The following is a 22,462-nucleotide window of genomic DNA, read 5'->3' on the forward strand; positions in this document are numbered from 1 at the left end:
TATGCTGGGGGCTGGGTGATATTTCTATAGTATCTCAGCTGTCTGGGTACCAAGACACAGGTCAGTATCTCTGAGATGATTATAAGGCTCACATGGCCTCCTCAACTCAAAACAAACAAAAGCTATCAGCATCTTTACTGAAAATTTCTACTGCTCCCAGGAGCGATGAACCACAGTAAACACAGTGCTCAAAATGTGTTCTATTTCACTTGTGAATTCTTTTGCAATTTGAATTCTAAAAAGAGAATTCACAAGACAAATAAGGTGGTGGGGAGGACTTTTATTTCTTTTCAAGGGAGAATGTACTTGGAAAAGAAGAATGAGAAGATGTCTTGCCACTAAGCCAGTGGGAATTTGAAATTTCTCCAAGCCAAGGAGCCAATAGACTGGCTAAAACATAAGGTAGAATTCAAAGGGAGCTGATCATGTTTTGATCTCATTTTATGCTTTTCTTCATGCTTGCTTCCAAGATCTAATTGGTGACTATGTTAGAGAATGTTAACACGGAACAGCGGTACAAAGAAGGGCATCAAAACATCTTAGATTAATCTGTCTTCCTACATAGATCTTGCCCTTTCCCTGGGCAAGTGGCCATTAGGTACTAACTTTTAAGAATCCAGATTATTGCCGCTCCTTAGGTCACCCAAAGTTATATGGAAGCCATAGGAAAAACAAGAAGTCTTCTTAACCAAGCTTTAGCCCAACTGAGAAAGTATCTTGGCCAATGTATGGACTATACATAAAATGACAAATAACAGCCACAATAAAACATATGCATGAAATTAAGTTTTGGTCACATGAGATTTTACATAAAAAGACCAATACAGAGAGCATGGTCGAGCCTTCCTATCATGCTGAGAAGTAACTAAAGCAACAAACTACACACGAATTTGAAGCCTCTAGCACAGACGTTTTCAAACCTGTGGCTCTCAAGTTTCTTGGAGGTGACCGTCCAAGGTCAAGGCAGAAGACACAGTATAATATCTCTCGTGCTTTTGCCCTTGACTCCAGCGGGCTAGTCCCACTGTAAACAAAAACCAGTTGTATAAGAACTAGTTTTAATTGTGATTACTTTGTATAATCACAATTAAAAACCCAAAATGATAGGGGCACCCGGCTGGCTCAGGCAGAAGAGTGTGTGACTTTTGATCTCAGGGTCCTGAGGTCAAGCCTCACCCTGGGTGTAGAGTACTTAAATAAAATTTTTTAAATTAAAAAAAAACAACAGTCATTGCTCCAATTATCATTAACACCAAAGAAAACCCAGTATTCTTAAACTCACATCACTCCTTCATTCAGAAGGCATTGGGCTCTTATCATGTGCCTGGCACTGTGCCAGGGGCCGAGAACATAAGTGAATCAGTATACTCCCAGCCTCCAAGGAGCTTCCAGCCCCAAAGCAGAGAGAGAGACACATAAAACTAACCAAAACAGCGTGTTTCATCTGTTCTGATAGAAACGCAGTCACCCAAGAGGAAGTCAATGGTACCAGAACTTTTTGGCATACTTGCCAAGTTAGGAATACATTCTGGCAGGATTTCTTTTTCCCCCACAACGCTCAATATTCTAATCTCCTCTGATATTTCCACAACCTTGTCTACTTTTATGGGTCCTTCTCTCTGTCTTAAACCTTCAGTACATCCTCAGGACACAAGGAGCTGCATTTATTCACTCTAGAAGTCTAAATGTGGCTCGTCGGTTGGACTAAAAAGAAACTCCATCCTCAGGGAAACATTTTCATCCACTCCTCCCTGCCATGAACAGGACAGGGAGGCAGACGTGTGAGAGCCCTGCAGCTTCTCTACGCAAACCCCAGTAAGCCAGGGAGCAATGACCTTGACTATCCCTCAGAGAAAGACCCTGATCCGGCCCTCTCTACCTGCACTCTGCCCTTCCCTCCACCGCGTTCCCATTTCTCTCTCTCGTCCCCAGTCCTGCTGTCTCATCTGCCACATGTGCTGAGTCTCAGGTCAGATCACCCCCACGATGAAGTCCTTCCCGGGCAGTTTTCCATGGCAGGAGGGACCGCTCTGTCCTTCAAGCTTCCAAAACTCTTTGTATCAGTTGTCAGAATGGATTAGGTCCCATTTTCTTGCCTGTCCCCCACAAGCTTGAAAATGGCTTGAGGCCAGGGTCCATGACTTATTCATCTTTGTGTCTACAAGTGCCTTGCACTAGGCTAGAAACATCTTACGTGTTCAGTAGGTGGGTGTTAAATAAATGCCTATGTGAGAAAGAGTCCCCGAAGAGCAGGAAGATAACCATTCCTCCCCCTTCTACTAGGTTCTGTATTCTCCATGTTACACCCAGGGCCCTACCCACACTTCTACTTCCTCCCAGGACCCGCTTGCCAAGCCAGGGAGCTCTAAGTGCAGTATATAGGCCTGGGGTGTAGTCAGATAGGCACAGCCAATCTTGCCTAGCAGTGTTCCCCTAGGACTGGCTGCCCCAGCTAACCACATCCCTCCAGAGGAGTAACACACATTGGGAGAGTTCCTTCCTGCAAATTGAAGATTTGGATACTATCTGTCACTCTGCTCTCTTGAACCATCGTAATAATGACTAACTGGGTACACTGATTCTACAACGGCCTTAAAAATATTCATTAGATGCTCAGCCTTATGGCAATGCCTCAGTCTTGCGGAGATGCAACTCAGAGCTTACACCAGGCTGCCAAATTTCAATCCCAATCACCAGGTAGCTTTGCTCTGGACTCTCCCTTCTGTTTGGCTGAATGTGTACTGTCAGCCGGCTTCCAGCGTCCCACGGATCTGCCATAAAGCATGTGCAGAAAAAGTTGGGGCTGTCCTATGTCTGTGAACCAATGTTGGCACTTCTGGTTTGAGTCAGTGGGCTCTGCTGGGAAGGATCCTGCACTGGTTGCCCTGGGGCCAAGACTTTGGCTCCTTAGCATTTCAGCATCCAAATGGGTCCCGCCCCTCAAGGACAGTTTCCTAGCATGGTTTGCATGTGTAGTCACAGCCCGCCTGTGAAAAACAGGCAAAGATTCTTCTCACCGCTGAGAAAATGATTCCAGGCAGTCAGTAGAACAGAAAATAAAAATAAAAACAAAAACAAAACGAAAACAAAAAAACCACAATCCAGCCACCCTTCTGAATGTTTGTAGAGACCGACACATGTGTCGTTGCATCTAAGACAGGGAAAAACATCTGGATCTCCTAAGGAAGTAAGAATTTTGAGGGCGATCATGAAATGGAATAGTGAGACAGTGGGGGAAGGAGGAATACAGTTATCTTCACACTCCCCACCCTTTGATCCACCCATCCTCCAAAAAGAAGAGAGCCTGAAATCCAGACAGGATTTCTCATATAGCCCGAATGGACACCTTTGTGATATCGACTTCATTAGCAGAAACTCTGTGGTGAAACAGTCTTGGTTCTGACCTTCCCTGTGTCACTGACTAGCTGTGTATGACCTTGGGCATATTACTTAACCTCTCTGTGCCACACCTATAATATGGGGATAATATAACTAATGGTGTCCTATGTTTGGTGCAAGAGTTAAGTTAAAGGACTTAAATAGGGGCACCTGGGTGGCTCAGTCAGTTAAGCATCGGACTCCTGATTTTAGCTCAGGTCATGATCTCAGGGTCTTGAGGTCGAGCGAGCCCTGCACCGGGCTCCATGCTGGGTGTGGAGTCCGCTTAAGATTCTCCCTCTCCCTCTGCCCCTCCCCCACCACTTACACAATAAATAAATAAATAAATAAATAAATAAATAAATAAATAAATAAAATAGGAATATGCCTGGATCACACAGCTGAGGGGTTCTTCAGATAAAAGTTAACAACTGATGCCACAGGTCTAACATTAGAAGTATAGGATACAGATAGAATTATCCTCATAATGGCTACTTGCTTCCACTTGCTGTGTGTAGGTCTACGTGGTAATGATTGGGGCAAACACCATAGATTTCGGTATATATAACACATACATTTATGTATCTACTTAAAGTAATACATATGTATTTAAAGCAAGCAAATAACAACATAAAGAGTATATAAATATATATTTATAGAGACTATAAATATATCATTATAGAGAATAATAGAGGGGTTCTAAGGAGAGTAGTTTCTTTTTTTTTTTATGTTTTTTTATTATATTATGTTAGTCACCATACAGTACATCCCCGGTTTGCGATGTAAGGCTCGATGATTCATTAGTTGCGTATAACACCCAGTGCACCATGCAATACGTGCCCTCCTTACTACCCATCACCGGTCTATCCCATTCCCCCACCCCCCTCCGCTCTGAAGCCCTCAGTTTGTTTCTCATAGTCCATAGTCTCTCATGCTTCATTCCCCCTTCTGATTACCCCCCCTTTCTTTATCCCTTTCTTCTCCTACCGATCTTCCTCGTTCTTATGTTCCATAGATGAGAGAAATCATATGATAATTGTCTTTCTCTGCTTGACTTATTTCACTTAGCATTATCTCCTCCAGTGCCGTCCATGTTGCAGCAAATGTTGAGAACTCGTTCTTTCTGATAGCTGAGTAATATTCCATTGTATATATGGACCACAACTTCTTAATCCAGTCATCTGTTGAAGGGCAGCTCGGCTCCTTCCACGATTTAGCTATTGTGGACAATGCTGCAATGAACATTGGGGTGCATATGGCCCTTCTCTTCACTACGTCTGTATCTTTGGGGTAAATACCCAGTAGTGCAATGGCTGGGTCATAGGGTAGCTCAATTTTTAACTTTTTAAGGGACCTCCACACTGTTTTCCAGAGTGGCTGTACCAACTTGCATTCCCACCAACAATGCAGGAGGGATCCCCGTTCGGAGAGTAGTTTCTTAAATTCACGAAACATGGACTTCCTTAGCTAAGAAACCACAATCGCGAGAACCCTGAAGAAGGAAAACCTTAAAAAGTAAAGGAAAATGGTTGGGGCAAATAGTACACATCCCAATCTGGTAGGATAATGAATGGCTCTCTATCCTTGCTACCGCATAAATCTGTGACGTGGGTTAAAAAGAAAAAGTGGGGAGATGCCCTCCTTGCTCTGTCCTTCCACTAACACCTGCAGACAGGTCCTTCTGGTGATATAAATGGACAGCTCTCTGTTCCACCCTGAGAACATTCTTCCGGGGTTCCATGAGGAAATGAAACTTTGGAGTAAAGGAGAAGTTCTCCTTGTGTTTACATCGGTATCTCGCCCCATGTAAGAGGGAGCGTGTTGGAGTGACTGAAATGTAACTGCTTGTTTTGGTGTTGCAAATTACATTATTTGCCATCTCCCAGAATAAATATGCCCACTGTTGCCCCAGATCCTAGGTGCTTACTTTTCTTTTTCCCTCTTTCTACCCGCCCCCATCGCTTTACATACAAATGCAAGTGCTCTTTTAATGGGACCTCAAAAAGGAATGGTTATCTCTTACCCTGTTTTCAGGGACGCACGACACAGTAAGCGCCTCTGGTTCCTCTCAAAAATACAGAAAGCACAAGGTCATGGCTCTCAGCCCTAGAAGCAGCAGGCTGTGCCATGGAGGGAATTTGCTGACCTGGCTGCCTTCGACTCTCAGCTGAGGGGTTCAGGCACTGAAGCCTCTCCCTGGCTCCCTGCAGACTGGGGCAGATCTCCAGGGAAGGACACTGCTGTGCCCCAGAGAAAGGCTCTGTTTTGCTCTCCAGGTGAGCTGATTTCTCTCTTGGGTCCAGGCTGGGACAGAAACTGGTTTCTAGTAGGGTCTGCCTAGTTTCATCCAGGCCTGGCATATTGCTAGCTGGCTAAGCTCGGTCAGGGCTCTCAACTTCCCTGAAGCTCAGTTTCCCCAGCAGAAAAAAAGGAGACAATAGTAGTACCTGTGTCTTAGGGGTGTGTGAGCATGGAAAGCGATAACTGAAGGTAAGGGGCTTGGCCATGTACAGGGCTCAGTGATGCAGTCCTGTCCCCTTCTTTCTATTTTTCTCCGTATCATTTCTGAAGGAATCTTTCTAGCTGTTGACGAGTGACTTTGGTTAATGCCAAAGGTTGACGTCTGGTGAAAATCACTGCCGGGCAAAGTTTAGAGATGGGAGGGGGATCAAAACTGCATGTAGATTTCATTAGGACTGGGCGGTAGACAAGGGCAGGGGGTGTGGATGGAGCTAAGCAGTGGGCCTGAGCCAAGGCATACATCACAAGCCCCGGTTTGTCTGCAGTCCTGGGTGAGAAGGGGCTTTTGTCGACCAGACCCACCTAGGTCTTGCTATTGATCCAGGGCAAGAAGAATGACGTCTTGCCCTGGACTCCTTAACACGTTCTAAAGCCCTTTCTCCCTCGGGTGTCTCATCCTGATCACCTCCATGCAGATACGGAGCGAGGCAAGTGAAGGACTCTCGGTGTAGAAGACGCTGAGATACAAAACCAAGAATCCGCGGTTCCAAGCAGAGAAAACTGGGTCCAGATACGGACCGGGTCCTACCCTTCTTCTGTCCTCAGCTGAGCCTTGAAATAATCTACTCCCAGTGTGAACCAAGGTCTCCCCCATCGAAGCCACTTTCCCAATTCTTGCAGATATTCCTGAGCTCCCCAGTGCCGTCTCCACCTGCTCGCTTCTGCAGGAGACCACGAGGACCAGGGGCAGGGAATTCTGCACACCTCATCCCCTGAGTACGCAGGAAAGGAAAAGAACTTGGATTTGCAGAAAAGTAGATGTTGCTGTGGGGTTGTTGGGAGGAGGAGAGGGGATGTGCTCCCAGCTCCCAGGACCACAGAGTGCATGCTCCTTCACCTTTCTGTCTTCAAGAGCAATATATTTTTTGGTTCTGAAGATACCTTAGGTCTAGCAAGCTCCGGAGGACGCTGAAGATCTCTCAGGAAAAGAAAAGTTCAGTTGGAGTAACATTGATGCGTGTGGTGGATGCCAAGTTCCCCTTCTCCATGTCCTCCCACAACCCCCTCCTTGCCCGTGAGCCTGAGCGCGCACACACACAGGTTAAGTGAGTCCACACACACACACACACACACACACTTGCGTGCCCACGTTAGGTGAGTCCCAAACAAAGGCCATAAGTCTTTCCCACATGGCTGCAGAAGGCCAATCACGGTGGTTTTTCCTCCACGCAAGGCTTTGCCCCTTCTCCCCTGTTCTGCCTCTGGTTTCAGCCTCAACCTCCCCTGGACAGTTCTTTCGAGCCTAACTGATTTCTGCCCGGCACCACACTGGACGGAGAGGGGAGCCCAGCCTGGCCGTGAATGTCTTAGCCTTCTCTGGCTGACCTACGTGTCTTAGACACAAAATGCTCAGGTCTGCAGGGTACCCAGCCGCACTCTGGTCACCTCCCAGGGCCTGTGAGGCACACTCCAGCCTCTAACACTGGCCTTTCTCTTTTCCTGGCCTTTAAACTAGCCATAGGGATCTTATTCAGGGCGTTGGGGTAGGGAGATTCCCCTGCCCCCTCCTCCCCCATTTCTTTCAACCTGCCATTCTTCTAACGACCTTGCAGAGCTTGCGCTGAAGGCCGACCTATCCTGGCTGGGAGGCGGTGTAGGGGGTGTCCTATGATTCTAAATTTTGCTCTTTGCGCCGGGCCAGTGCGGAGCGAGTGGTTCCAGGGAAGAGTGTTGGCCTTGCGGTCACAGCGAGGACACTGCTGCAGGATAAGGGAGATGCGCTCAAGGGTGAGAGGGGTGAAGGAAGGTTCCAGAGGCCCAAGAAAGGTCAGAGGCTGCGGCAGAGACGGAGATGGATCTTGCTGGCTCCAACGTCGGGCCCCGAGCCGCAGGGCAGAAATCCGAGGCTAGGGAGCTTGATCAGAGTCTGAGTGGGGGTGGGGGGAGTGTGCGAGGGGGCGTCTCAGCATCGGGCCCCAACCTTTGGCTCCTAGCCCTGGGGCAGGAAACTTTCCTATCTCCTCGGGACGATTTGGTACCCAGAGAGGCCAGGCCACAGCCCAGGGAAGGAGGAGGGGGAGGTGGCGCTGCCGAACCACCTCGAGCTGCGGCAGGAAGCGCTGAGAATCCACATCCAATGGAACAGAGAGGGCAAAGGCCTTGGTAGCTCAGAGTTCACTCCCAGCCGCATATTGACTTTCCCAGTTTCTGCAATTCCAGGTCCTAACCTCATCTCTTATTCGGTCTTGGCTTCGAGTTCCAGCCCACTCGGGGTGCCCCGCCGGGTTAGGGACGTCCGCTGACCGGGATGGATTCGCCGGGGGCCAGGTTCGTCCAGCTCCGCCCGGGGACGCGTCGAGCCCTATGCCCCCAATCCCGGCGTGGCAGCTCTGCCTGGTGGGCGGCTGGCGATGGCAGGAAGAGGACAGGCAGTCGCAGGCCGCGAACACAACTTTTTTGAAACGCTTTGCTGTCCCCCTGAAAGGTGTTATAACAGCAATTCAATTACAGTAAATGGCGCACATCGTCCTCGCAGCTGGAAAGTCGGTAACTAACTGTTACCGACCGGTGCAAAGGAATGCGGCTGAACGCACGTTACTTTTTTTTTTTTTTTAATTCCCCGCTCCACCTACAAAGTCCCCCTCTTTCCGGATTTTCTTCGCTCTCTATTAATTGTAGCTGGACCTCAGGTTAATTAACTCCAAAGAGCTTAGTCTATCTGGACAGAAACACACTGAGAAATTGGCACGAGATCCTAAAAACTGGACGTGGCGTCAAAAAGATCGCCCGAAGTTCCTCGCGTTTGCTTCCACCGCTCTAGCGGTTGCCTCCAAGGAACAGAGTTTTAGTCTCCGGTGGCAAAGCCCGCCTGGCGATGTGACCACCTGGGCGTGCATGGGCACATGGCCGGGCTTAGGTCAGGGAGCCTGCTACCAGGAGATGGTGCCCACTAAGTCTCTTGCGGCCTCGTCTGCAGGCACCCAAGGAAAGGTCGGGTCCGTTTCTAGCGCGCCGCACTTGGAGTTCATGGAAGATAACAGATACACTGGCCATTCGTGTTATGGCACGTGCATTTCATGCTAGACTTTAAATAGCGGTCCATGAAATTAACAATATCCACAAAAAAGTGGCAAGGTGTTGGGGGGAGGACGAGGCCGGAAAGAGCGGCTTGCTTTCCAGGATAGGGGTAAAAGCATTGCTATACTCCGTATGTTAAAATCTGGAGGGAGGGATGGAGGAGGGGGAGAACCCCTCACGAGTCAGCCTCGGCGATCATTTAAATAAAGGTAAAATTAACATTGGCTCCCTTGAAGTTAGAGAGTAAGATGCCTTAAAAGCGCATTTTATTTATGTAGTATTAAAACGGAAAGAAACGCGTTGACTCGCTTGGTGTTTCTAGTTTCATGACGTTGTTTAAAAACGTCATTTTACAAAAAGCCAAGACGGCAACGTGGGAATTCGAGTACTTTCTCGCCGACCCTGCGGGGCGGGCCTTCCCCAGCAGCCACGGGAGGTTTCCAACGCTGGAAATGCTCAGTTTTCCGCGCCAGTGGCAACGCAGCGGGAAGATGCCTCCGGTGGCTCCGTTTCTCCCTATCCAGCACTCGCTAGACCGGGGGATGTTTTAGTGCTTTACTCCTGGAGACAGCAGAGCGCGCGAGATAGACGTTGGGACGGGGTTCCGGCTGTGGTCGCCCAGCAGCCAGCTGCCCTGAGTTCTCCCCCTGAGCCCCGCACCTGCCCTGACCTGGGCGGCGCCCTCAGAGCCAGACTGGCCGGAGAGGTTCGGCAGCTGCAAAGAGGGGTGCACACTGGGTCTACTAACTCGAGGCCAGCCAGGCAGAGGCGCGCGGGGCCCAGCTCAGGGTTTGGCCCGAGACGATCCTGGACCAGAGTGCTTGGCGCCCGCACTGCGCTGGACGCACTGAGCTCTGGCCCAGGGGCAGCCAGAGGCGCTTGGGTTGTTTTCGGCTTTGTTTGCTTTAAAACCTAGAGACGCGAGTTGCTCTCCAGCTCCGTGAAGCCTCTGACCTCCAGTCTACAATTCTCCGCTGGGCCCTGACTTTTTTTTTTTTTTTTTTTTTTGTAAGGCGAGAATGGGACAGCGACAGGAAGGTTACTCGCATGTCCTCAACTCCCGGGGCTGGCGATGGTAGGAAACGAGGACCCATCAATATAACCAGAGGTCACCGGCGGCCTGTGATTTGGAGTTGTCACCCTTGTCCCCGCCCCTGGAGTTCCTGGTGAAGTGATTGCAGAAAGGACATTCAGCGCGGGTCCCTTGTGCGGTCCAAGTTTCATAGGTTTCACCTCCCCTCTTGGTCCGAGAAAATCCCACTATTGCCGGCAAAGCGGGCAGCCCTCAAGACCGTTTCGCTATTGGGGTGTGTGTGTGTGTGTGTGTGTGTGTGTGTGTGTGTGTGTGTGTTTACGGAGGCTCCCGCCAGCTCCGCATTCTGCGGGAAGGATTACCCCCAAGACCTCCCACATTCCACCCAAGGAGACTGGAATCCCTCTCGGGCCCGGGTGAGGGGAAATCCCGGACACTCAGCTCGCCTGCGGTGGCGTCGGTGTCCGCGGAACCCTCGCCCGCATGCGCCGCCTCCCCGCTGGGTCCGGGCGCGGCTCCTGCCCGGAGGAGACAGAGTTCCCCTCTTCGGCCTAGGGTCCTTCCCAGACTCTCCTCGATTCTTCTGCTTATCCTGCTGGCCCCTTTCCACTCCAAGCGCTTCTCGGGGTGCCAGGAAAGGCCCCGTAGTATATTCACTGTACTAAACCTCTCTTTTAAAGCCCAGCTGGGGGGCTTGGTCCTTGATGGGAGACAGAGAGCGAGCGAGATTGAGGGCCCTGTGGGCGGCCCTTTTGTAAAGAGAAAGCACCCCTTCGTTTGCATCTCTGGTCGAGTTTTTAAAAGTTATACTTGGGGGGCTCCTGGGGGGCTCAGTCGTTAAGCGTCTGCCTTCGGCTCAGAGCGTGATACCGGCGTTCTGAGATCGAGCCCCACATCGGGCTCCTCTGCCGGGAGCCTGCTTCTTCCTCTCCCACTCCCCCTGCTCGTGTTCCTTCTCTAGCTGGCTGTGTCTCTCTCTGTCAAATAAATAAATAAAATCTTTAAAAAAAAAAAGTTATACTCGGAACCTGCTCTCTATTCCTGTACTGTGATTCTGGGGGAGGGGGCGGGGTGGAGAAGCATATTTTGAGGGTAGAGGCCGCCCTGCACACATAGAGCCACCCTTTCCAAAGCCCCCAGGGCAGGCAGCTTTGTGTCTGGAATTGGCCATTTGGGTGTCTGCGAAAGCTCTAAATACGGGACTTGAGGGGCACGCACACTCCACTTTTCTCCACCTTCGTTCCAGAATCACCAAACCCAGGGCGCCCGCAGCGGAGTTCTCCCTCTCCGACCGGCACATCAGAGCTGCAGGAGCTGGGGCCTGTCCCACTGCCTGGCGACCTGCGGGGTCCTCCCCCCGTGTCTCAAATCTGGGGTGCTCCCAGTTGCGTGGCCCCAAACGACACACGCTGGAGGAGCCAAGGATTTGAACTTGTAAAGCCAGTTAGTGCAACTTTCCCGTTTCTGCCCACCTGTTAAAGAACACAGGTTATTAACGGTTTGATTTGATAAGGCAGGAAACAGGAGACCTCCTTTCTATTGGTCTCTTCTCTACTGCAGGGTCCCTTCCCCAGGAGAGATCTAATATATGCACTTCAGGGAAGTTCTTAAGAATCTTACTTTTGCTCACTGGTCTCAGAGTTAATGAAATCCAACTATGACTCAGATTATTTCTCCCAAATACTTTCTTGTTTGTCTAAGATAGCCCGCTTAAACTTAAAATTGTCAAAGTGATGATAAATTAGCCCTCATTTTACTCTTCCTAAAGTTTGCTAAACCAGTAGAAACTAATTTGAGATGATTCTTATTTTGGCATACGCAGAATTGCTTCTGGTTGTTGGAAAAGTGTTCTCCAGCCCTAGCTGTCTAATCAGCTTTTTTTTTTTTTTTTTTTTTTTTTTTTTTTTTTTTTTTTTTTTTTTTTTTTGCTTCTACTGAGCCTGGTCCCATTTCAGAGTTCCTTAGTTTGATCTGTTCTCATAGAACACCCCCCCCCCAGTTCCTTTTATTTTCTTTCCCCTGGTGGATCAATCACAGAGACAATTGATTTTTCTGTGTCCTGTTTGAACCAGATAGTGCTGACATCTTTGGGGGGTGGGCAAAATATGAGTGAGCATTAACTCCCATGAAATAAGAGGTAGCCAGGCCAATCTCCCGGTTTAGAGATTAAAGTTGTGTGTGCATCCATATATGTAAGTATATACTCAGGATTATACACCTGATCTTGCATACAACTGGCGGTGGTAATAAATTTCAGTGTAATGCAGGAACACACACTAAATGAGAAATCATCTTAATAAGCCAGACCAAGGAAGAGGAGGGCCAAACCTAAATGTGCGGGAGTTGATCATTAATTATGAAATCCCAAACTCTCGAGCTATGGTCCTATACTAGCCAGAAAAGAATAATTTTCCCCCTCTTTTATGGGAAATAAGACCCTAAATTCCCTTTGACTAAAAGGAAGTTACGAGACAAGATGCAATTTTCTCTTTCTTTTCTGACAACTCTGTCATCTAAAGGATCACAGCCATGTCAGAGTATCTGTCTTGGAAAGAAAAGAGAGGGAGAGAGAGAGAGAGCTAGTGAGAAGCCCTGCAGCCCGTGGCCATCTTTGCATCAAAATTTTCCAGACCTCTATTTTTGATTGTGATCCCACTGATCTGAGTTTGAAATGCGAGCGCAGTGAAGCCCCTAAGCCTTCAATCGTGTGAAATTTTCAAAAGATCTCTAGAAGCAATCTCAGGCTGCCTGACCCCTGACAGGCGCCGATCTCTTTATTCCTCTCTCTGCCGGCACTTCATTTCTTGGAATATCTTTCAGATTTGCACCTCCAGATGACAAACCTGAGTGTTTATTATGTGTACATGAATCGGAAATCTTCAAGCCCGCACAAAAGCACCATCTTAAACATAATATTTAATTTCCCAGCCTAAGTGCCTCCTTCTTTATTTGCTTTTCATTAGCTTAAATATTTTTTTCCAGGTCTCCCATGTGTCACTTTGATATTTAGATGATTCTCTCTTTTAATCATCATTTCCCCCTTGAAAAATCCCCTGTCGCTGGCGTCTGCGGGACTCATACTGCTGTGTCACTGTGTGGCGGGCGGCGAGGCCGCAGAGCCGGATGCAGAGCGGTTCCGGGTGTGGGGGGCGCCGATCCAGGCGGGATGGGGGCCCTTGAGATGACAGAGAAACGCTTGCTTTTAACTAGCGGCTAGAGCTGGGTCGGGATCAGTGGTGACCCTCCTCATCCCACCTTTCCAACTCAGGCCCTTTTAAATTCCTTACATTATTATTATTATTTTTAAACCACACACACAAAACAAAACTGCAGGTGCCTTGCAAAGGTGCTTTAGCTGCTGGAAGTCTGCCCCAGTGCTTACGTCTCTGAGCGGGGGCTCAGCGTTTAGACTTCTCACCCAAATCAGTCAGGCATTCCCTCTTACCTGCCTTTCCGGGGAATCCCTAAATCCTGGAGCACTAAGGACACTAGAGGGAAAGGAGGGAGCTTCTTGGGAGAGGGCTGCTTTGTTAAAATGCCCTCTACCAAATAATTCCACAGACAAGATTTTGGGGTCGATGACACTGCCCACCCCTCCCCCAATCTCAGCCCCGGGGCTGGGGCTTCAGATCCCAGCCAGGCACCCAGGTGGACTGAGTTGAGACAGAGTCGCACCCCACCCCCACAAGCAGGAGTTGAATCGCCACCCTCAAGTACAGTTCCAGGTCTGGAGGTGGTGGGCTATAGCCTGAACCACCCCCCCTCTGTGTTTGGATGGGCCATGTTGCTATGATTAACTTATTAAACCCCTTCATAATTATTTTAATTTGACTCCAAAAAATACTTTGGGCGGCGTTGCGATGTGTTTGTATTTATCCATCCCCCCCATAAAACCTGTGTTAAAACAAATGTTACTTTTCTCTCTCTGTACATAGACCCTCCCTTTTTGAAATAGACCGCAGGGACTGCCATTAGATCGAATGGCAAGTCTTTATGGAAAGTGTTTTGCATAATTACATACCAAAGCCAGAACAGTCACCTCCACATTTTATGGGTCACAAACCATCAACAATTGCCACATTATTGTCCACGAAACCTTAGTCCCTTCATTGACGGAGCGGACTCCACTGCCTAATCTAGAACGAGAGAGGATGGAAATTTCTTCTAATAAGAACCCGAGAAGATTAGGTCCCCACTGACAACGTGTTTACATATAGTTATAAAGTTCAGAGGACCGACGGGGAGAGGAAAGGAAATCGGACGAGGCCTGATTAGGAGCGTCTCGTCGGTCTAATATATAGATAGCGCATCAAAAGGAGGGGCTGAATGCCTCTCCCCTTTTCAGATCCAACCCCTTTCCTACCTTTGTGATGCAGTAATTAAGATATTCTTATTTAGACAGACAGCTTCTCTGGTAACTGAATAATATTAGCTCCTTTGATGTCAAACTTTTGACAGTTATCACCAGCACTGGGCAATTTAGCACAAATGCCCTCCTTAAAAAAAAAAAAGAAGAAGAAGAAGAAGGAGAAGGAGAAAGAAAGGAAGAAAAAAGAAAAAAAAAAGAAACAAAGTAAAAGAAAACCCCCATCGGCTTTGAAGAAATCTGATAAGTGTGATCCTTAGCACCAAATGATCTAAATCGCCGCCGACAGGCCGCCCGGCTATAAATTACATTCGGTGTTACATAATGAAGCTGAATTTGGGTTTTAGCTCATTGAGCAGTATTGGTGGAAACTAGAGCGGAGGCCTCCTAACTCCTGCACCCCCATTCCTGACCCCTCAGAGCCGCTGCCTAGATCGGGAGGGAGGATAGCTCTACAGGGTCGGCAGGGTCAGGGCAAGGATGGGGGGTGGTTTCCGGCCGAGGTGGGGGCAGGTGCGGGCAGAGCTCCGAGCCCTTGGCCCCACTCCGGAGAGCCGGGCAGGACCAGCCACCTACTCCCGGGATGACACTTCGCCGTTGCCTTCGGAGCTTGGTGGCCAAATTTGGGATTTGCCAGATGGCAGGATTATCTTAGCGTCTGTTATATTATGGGGGGGGGGGGTGCGGGTAGAGAGCGAAGGCAGGAAGTCCAGAGACCGCGCTGGTTCCTTTAAAATACACGCACGTTGCCTCTCTGCCCACTGTCGGGCTTGGACCCTTCCCAGAGCTCTGGGAGCTCCCAGCCGCCCTGCGACAGCCAGCAGGCGGAATCTCCGCCACCCCTGCCCTTCGGTGCCGGCCCACGGCCCGCATCTCTGTACCCGGGACCGGGTGCCCAGTTGCGCGGAGCTGGGGGAGGAGAGAGCGCTTCCCTCAGAGGAGAAAAGGAGGGGGATGGGGTGCGTAGGAGAGTTGGAAGGGAAGGGGGCAGAGAGGGCGGGTTAGGAGGGATGAGACTGTGACGGTGACACCTGGAAGGCATTGTCCTTGCGAGCGACACCTGTCAATCTCCGCTCCGGGGTCCCGGGGCCGGGGGCGGGGAGGCCGCGGGTCTCCGCGGTGATGTCATCGCAGAGTCCCTTCCCGGTGGAGGGCGGAGAGGACTGGGAGGGGCGCAGAAACACCGCGGTCTGGGAGAAGGGTGGGGGAGGAACAGAAAGAAAATAAACAGAAATCACTCTCACTCGCCGCGTCCTCTGCTCCGGATTTACTTGGAAATCAATAATCCAACTTTAGTGTTATTTCTGATCTTGATTGACCCGTGTTGCCTTTTCACTGGGGGAGGAGGAGGAGGGTTATAGCGTCCCATCCCACAACCCGCAATCCTCGGTGGGGAGCCCTGTTACCCCAAAGCCTTGAGGTGACTGACCCTCCTTCCAGACCCAGCTCCCTCTTTTCCTGGCAGTTGTTCCAAGAGCAGGCTTCGGGTTTAAGGAGGAAACACTTGGGGCTGAGTTTTGAAAGTCTTCCGATATTGCAGAGGGCGAGGGGAGAGTTAATTAACGCAGGGCTTGCTCAGCAAGTGGGAGAGGGGGCCTCAGCGTGGGTGGGCGGGCCAGGTCCAACACCCGCGTGCGCGCAGCGCGGGAGGCGTGTGATCTGGAGGCCGCAGCTCGTAGGCCCCGGCTGGGGGAAAGTGATCTGCAGTGGCTTCCGCCGGGGGGCTGCTGAGGTGCCCCAGGCAGTCGCCCGCAGGTCCTGGGGAAATTCTGATCTCCCACCTACTGCGCTCCCACCCCCACCCCACCCAGCACTACTGGACTCTCCCTCTTCCTATTCTTTTCGGCCTGAGCTAATTAGCAGCCTGCCAGCGGCCTGATTTATGGAAACGCTCGGGCGGGCGGAGACGCGCTGCTAGCCGAGTCCTGGCCGCCTCGGGGCGGAGTGGAGGAGGAGTTTCCACCGGCCTCCTCCGAGGAGTTTTCCCCCGCCCCGCCGGAAGCTGGAAGTTGCAGTCCCTCCTCCCCACCCTCCACCCAGGCGGGTCCTGGAGGCCCCAGCACCCTCGGCGCCCCAGCCTGGGACTCCGGGCACCCTGGCGCCAGCGGGGCGGGCGGGGGCGGGGGCGGTGGCCGCGCAGTCTACTGCGGAGTCTCGGGCGCGCAGGTTCCAGCCCCAACTGACCTGGAGGGCAAGCTGGGGACAGATAGGGCGGGAGCCTCCCTACCCACGATCGGGTCTCCGAAAAAAGGGAAATCGGACCTGAAGGGGGGGAGGGGATGGTGCTTGAGGTCCGCACCAGGCCCTCGGGCCGGGAGGAGGCGTCACAAGCCAGGATGGGGCGGAATGGAGCCACTAGCCCAGCTAGCCCCCCAGAAGCTACGGACTGTCCCAAGGAAGGGCGTGGTCCACTTCACTCTCCCGACCCCCACCCCTCACTTTCTCCTGGGGTCTCATTCTCAGAGGGTCCTCGGCGTTGCAGCCTCCAGGCAAGAGTCTGGGAATTTTGAGTTAGGCGAATGCGGGGCCACAGACCGTCCCTAGAGCCACCCAGCCAGGCACTTGCCCAAAGACGCGGGCACCAACTTTTCGCCCTCCGTGGGTTTTTCTCCGCGGTCAAGCGGGAGGGGGGCCGGGGGTGCTCCCTGTCCTCCCAGTTGACCCAGACGTGAGGATGGAGAGAGAAACGGGTGGAAGAGTCAAGGGAGGAAGTGCGCCAGCACCTGTTACTGGCTGGTTCTTGCAGGAGTCTGGGGAGAACGCTAACTGACAAGCAAGGACGGAGGGCGGCAAAGGAGAGGGGGAAGCGTCTGTACCCTCCCCACCTCCGAGAAGCCTTGGAGGAAAGAGAGACTAGCCGACCCGGAAGGCCAGACACCCGGCCTGTTCTCCAGCTCAGACTTGGGATGGGATAGGGACATGGGGTTGCAGTCCCTGGAAAGAGAGCCATGCCCCAAGTCTGGCTGTGATGAAATATGCAGTTGAGGGGAAATGAGAGCTACAAGGAAGTGTGTAGAATTTATTTTAAAACACCCCACCAGTTCACCCTCCAGAAACCGTATCTGAACTCTGACCCCGGCATGTGCAGAATTGAGATCCTTCTCCCCCATCAGGAGACCTCCAAATGTCTGTCCTAGTGCCCCTCCTTGCTGGAGTTCCCTCCCAGATTAGGACCATTTGATGTCCCTGAGAACCCAACACCCGCCCCCCAGCCTCAGGGAAATATGATTTCCTGCTCTCTTCCTCACCTGCCTCCCTCCCCACCTCTGCCACCACCATTTCCAAAGAGTTAATAAGATCAGGGTGTCATTCAGGCCCTGGCCCTTCCCTGCGGGGCTGGAGAAAGGAAGTGGACACCCTCAGTGGGCTGGGGAGCCAGGCTGAGCTCCCGTCTATACCGTGGCATTCAGTCTCCTGAATTTCCAGCTGTATTGAAGGCTGGGTTACCTGCCCAGACATATGAGGGTGGCCCCAAACCGTGGTCGAAGTCCCAGCAGAAATGAAGACCCGCCCCCAACAAAATGGGGCTTCAGACAGTGGGGGGGTCTCAGGCTGGCTCGATCACCCAGGGCCACACTCCAAGCTCAGGGCCTCTGGGGGTACCCCCGCCTGCAGCTCTTACAGGCCGACTTCAGGACCCGCAGCCCGCACAGCAAATGTTGGCTGTTAGGCGCCCAAATAATATTCTTCATTCGTCTTTTTCAAAGTTGATTTATAGCAATCGACAGGTTAAAGCCTCATCTGACTTCATTACTTTTAAAAGCTGTCTATTTCACAACTGTCACTTTTCATCACTTAACTCAAATAAATACTTGAAGAAATGAATTGGAAGAGACTTTTAGATCATGTTTATAATTCTTGGTCGCTACGTTAACATTCCTAATGACCTGACCCTCTGAGTTTCTGTAGACTTCTAAATTGGGCCGACAATTCCTGCATTTATAGTAGAAAACTTCAAGGAAGGTGAGGTGGCCAGAAATATCGGCTAAATGAAGTGCAGCTGGTAGGGAGCAGGCAGTAGGGTGCAGGCTCAGCAAAGCTTCCCAGCGGCTGCCAGGGCCCAGGCCCGGTGCCCAAGGCCACTGCGGAGGGCGGCGGCTCCCTGGGCGTTCCGGTGCAACGAACTGCTGAAAAGAGGGCCCAGTCTAACCGGCGCGCTGCTCGCTTTGCTCCCGCTTCGCAGAGCCGGGCTGCAAACCCATGAGGAAATTCATGCAGGATGGAAATGCTACTCATTTTGACTATTACTATTCTTATTTCGATCGTTTCAAAAACAGTTCGAAAGGGCCCCCACGACCACAGGTTGAGGATGGCCGGGTGAAAGGCACTTCCTGCCGGTCATCGTTGACCTAGAGTTTGTTAGATACCCAGGGAAGGCAAAAGTGTGGAAATGAAATCGCAAGGATGGAAATGCGTTCAATAAATTGAAATAGTTTCTTCTTCAATTTTGCTGCCCTTTGCCAATGCTGGGTCCTCCAGGGCTGGTGCCACCCCCCCTTCTCTTTCTTTCTCCCACCCACTCACACAGAACCATCTCTTAGAAGTAGGAAAGAGAAAGAAAGAAAGAAAGAAAGAAAGAAAGAAAGAAAGAAAAAGAAAGAGAAAGAAAGAAAGAGAAAGAAAACAGGAAAGAAGGGGGAGAGTAAAGAACGAAAAGGGAAGGAAAGGAAAATTACAGGAAAGAAAAAGAAAAACCTAGCCAACAGGAAAACTGCCTAGTTTGGAGGACAAAGCAATATCGAGTGCGTAAGATTCTTTCCTTTAATTTTTCTTAAAACAAGAAAAAAGGAAGACGTCTCCCGACCCTCAGGTGGAAGAGTTGGGCGACTCCCTGGCGTGTTGGGGGCCGGCCTCCCCCTAACTGGGCAGAGTCCGAACCCCCACGCGCCGGTCCTGGAGGCTCTGAGGTCCCTGCACCCTCGCGTCCTCCCGGCCCGGGTCCCACCGCGAACACGAACTTTGCAGATTCCCCGGAGTAAGAGCGCCCGGAGCGTGCACCGGCCTCGGCCGGCCGGGTCTTAACTCCCTGCCGCCGCCAGCCTCCCCCGGTCGTGGCCTCAGGCCTTCGCCCACCCTGCGGACCGGTTGGCCCAGAGGGTCTGAGCGCTCTCCGACTTTTGGTGCCGGGGCCAGAGGAAGCGGGCGGTAACCTGGCTCCGCGGCCACTGCCTCCCTCCGGGAACGCGGCCGGCGCGCTCGGCGGCCGGCGGNGGGTGCGCTGCCGTACGCTGGAGCGCCACCTCGCTGCGGAAACTGGAATTGCATGGCCATGCTCCCAGCCTCCCGCAGCCTAACTTGACCGTCACCGGACTTTCTCCTCCATCAAAACCTTAAGGGAAGCCGAAACGCACAGGCCTTCTTCCAATCGGTTAAAAGCCATTATCTGTGACCGACATATCGCACAATGTCTGCACTGGGATGAAGAGAAAATAACAGGAGAAAAAGGAAAATACATAGGTACAATTTCACCAAGTCTAAGCGGTGACGCTGCTTTGATAGGAAAGAAAATAAATGAGAGATGTCTTCTTGGAGGCCATGGGTTCGGGCCGTCGAATGCGGGCCACTCAGCTGAGGCCAATGCAAATATTTCGAAGAAGGCCTATGACGTTATCCCTTCCCAATTATAATGACACCCAAATTCATTCATTCTGGTGGGTCGGACATTAGAGGGGCTCTGCCAGGCCATGCCAGTGGCCAGCCTACCAAACCTCCTACCCCCACAGCTTTCGACTCTGCTGACAAAATCACCACAAAATGCAGCCCTTAAACATAGACACCTGTCCACAGGTGAAAGCAGCAACGGCGAGAGGTTCAAATTACACTGCATTTGACCTTATCTTACCCAGTTGGCAACTTAAGAGGTTTGCCCCATTCTTAAGCCCTCATGACTAAAAAATTTCCAGAAGAAATAATTCACTTATACGGTGAGTCTTTGCTTCAATTTGTTTTCAAAGTGCACCATCCCAGAAATAGACGTTATATGTAAAAACAAATTTCATGAAACAAGATATTTTTCTGTGAAGATGCCAAACATGGTGTTAAAAGCAGAGAGTCTATCTTGTGGTCCTGAGAGAATTTGTGTAGTTTCTTTGTTTTGAGGGGGGCACAGTCATTTTCCTAATGTAGTTTTAACTACAAGTTTGCTTTTGGTTCTGTTTTAAGGAGCTCAGGGGATTCCAGATAGAATGATGACTCAACTGGGGACCATGGGGGCGGGGGAGTGTGTCTAAGCCCCTGCATTTTCCTGCCTGAGGAAACCCAACGTAGAGACCCTTTCTTGAATCTTAGCCCTCCCTAAGTTCACGGGGTGGCAATGGAGGGAACGCTCCTTGGCCCTGTAACCAACACTCCCCATTGCAGATTAGAAGACTCTCAGAGAGCCCCCACCCTTGCTCAAAAACTACAGGGCTGGGACAGGAAAAAAAGCCAAGTTGGTTTTCTGGTTATTTGTCCCTTCTCTATCAGGCTAGGAAAGATTCTTGACAGACCATACAGAAAAGAGGCCCCAATTTCTTAGCAGGACTTGAATGAGGATCCCTCACCCTGGCCAGCCGAGGAGGGGTGGCCTGGTGTCTGGGAGTCTTGGGGTTTTCTTGCCTTGGAGGGATGCTACCCTGGGGAGAAGGAAGCTGTTGAGAGATCTTGGGAGCTAAGAGGCAACTGCTGGAAGGGTCCTGGAATCCATTGAGGGACAACAGTGAGGAACAGGGACCAAAACAGAAGAGAGTAGAGCATTAGAAAATGAAATGCTTGAATCTACCTGCCTACAGTTTTGAGAAGGGGAGTCTCTAAATTAGAAAGATTTGCCTCTCTCCTTCTCCCTCTCTCTCTCTCCCCTTCCCTCCCTCCTTCTTTACCTCCCTTCATTTCTCTCTCTCCCACCCCCTCCTCTTCTCACATTCAGATTTTCTGGGTTGTTTTTTTTTTTTTTCCCACGGAATAATGCCTGGAGATGAAAAATGATTTTTATTGCTATTACACTTCCTACCGCAAGATGCAGTGCAAGGCGGCCGAGTTTGTATTACAACTATGTCACAATGTTTCACTGATGCAAAACATGTAGCCAGAGGGTGTTGCTAATGACTCCTGGATTAGAGCGAGATTGAGACTGGGAGAAGGAGAAAGAGTGAGAACAAGAGAAACAGAGGAAGGGAGAAGAGAGAGGAATTTCATTAGAGAAAGGGGGGAGGGGGAACACCATAGAATCAGGTCTAATAATCTGATCAGGATATTTTCAGATTTCAGTGTTCTCTCCAAGCTTGAGAGTGAGCTAGACAGAGACCAATATCCTTTTAAGCACCACAGAGGTCTTTCTTTCTTTCTTCCTTTCTTTCTTTCTTTTTTTTTTTTTTTTGCATGTTAATAACTATTAATTATGTTTACAGCCAGTTAGCTGAGAACTGTCCTTTGGAAAGAATCAAACTTCGGAAAAAGCTTAATATCTGATTAAAGGCCTTTCCTGGAGCCGAGGCCGCTCGGAAGGAGGTGGGGACCCGGTAATCACCCAAGCGGGTGCGGAGCGCAGCGAGGCCTGCAGAGGCTCACGGCCCCCGCCCGTGGTCGTGCCACACATGTACACATGCCTGTGACAGCCTGGTGGGCCCAGGGTGCCCCGCCGGGGCCGTGGCGGAACGCCGAGGCGCAGCCTGCGGCCCGGACTCGGGCTCGGCCTCTGCTTGGTCTTGGCGAAAAGGCCCCTCCGGGCTCCGATCTCCCCGGCGCCCTCCCCCGGGACGAGCTCTACTTAGGGAAGCGGGAGGTTTCGCGGTTCCTACCGTGGCCCAGGCCGGTCCCACCGCCCTGCAGTCCGCTTCTGCCCCCCGGGGCACAGCGAGAAGGGCATTCCCTCGGGGCTGCGGCCCTTTGAACCCGGGGAGCCCTCCGCTCCCGCCCGGGCGCGCGGAGCTCGCTCGGGGCCCGGCTGCGGAGCGGAGTGTGGGTGGCGGGTGGGGTTGAAGGGGAGTGCGGGAGGCGGGAGGGGGCGGAGGGGCGGGGGCGGGAGCCGGGCGTTAAGCCTGGAAGCTTGGCTGTTTACCCAAACGATTTTCCTTTCAGGCCCGAGACGCCAATGAGACAAGATCAAACTCCCCTCTTCGCTCTGTGTGTGTGTGTGTGTGTGTGTGTGTGTGTGTGTGTGTGTGTGTGTG

General features: G+C 51.1%; 2 long non-coding RNA genes across 3 annotated transcripts in view; both read right to left on the reverse strand.

The window, feature by feature from the left end:
• Positions 1-22,236, reverse strand: part of LOC103660004 — a 42,660-nt gene extending 20,424 nt beyond the window's left edge. The window contains exon 1 of the long non-coding RNA XR_567654.2: positions 22,091-22,236. This is a non-coding gene — a long non-coding RNA (uncharacterized LOC103660004). The remainder of the gene's footprint in view (positions 1-22,090) is intronic.
• LOC121105515 lies at positions 10,913-16,168 on the reverse strand. 2 transcript variants are annotated; one of them, XR_005838041.1, is made up of 3 exons: positions 15,745-16,165; positions 13,971-15,505; positions 10,913-13,124 (listed from the first exon to the last, which is right to left on the reverse strand). It is a non-coding gene; the product is annotated as an uncharacterized LOC121105515 (long non-coding RNA). The 2 variants fall into 2 exon arrangements; XR_005838040.1 differs by lacking the exon at positions 10,913-13,124 and having other exon boundaries at positions 13,985-15,505; positions 15,745-16,168.
• Positions 22,237-22,462: the final 226 nt, after the last annotated feature.

This window comes from Ursus maritimus, unplaced genomic scaffold, assembly GCF_017311325.1.
Source record: "Ursus maritimus isolate PB19 unplaced genomic scaffold, ASM1731132v1 scaffold_27, whole genome shotgun sequence".
In the NCBI taxonomy this organism is placed as follows: domain Eukaryota; kingdom Metazoa; phylum Chordata; class Mammalia; order Carnivora; family Ursidae; genus Ursus; species Ursus maritimus.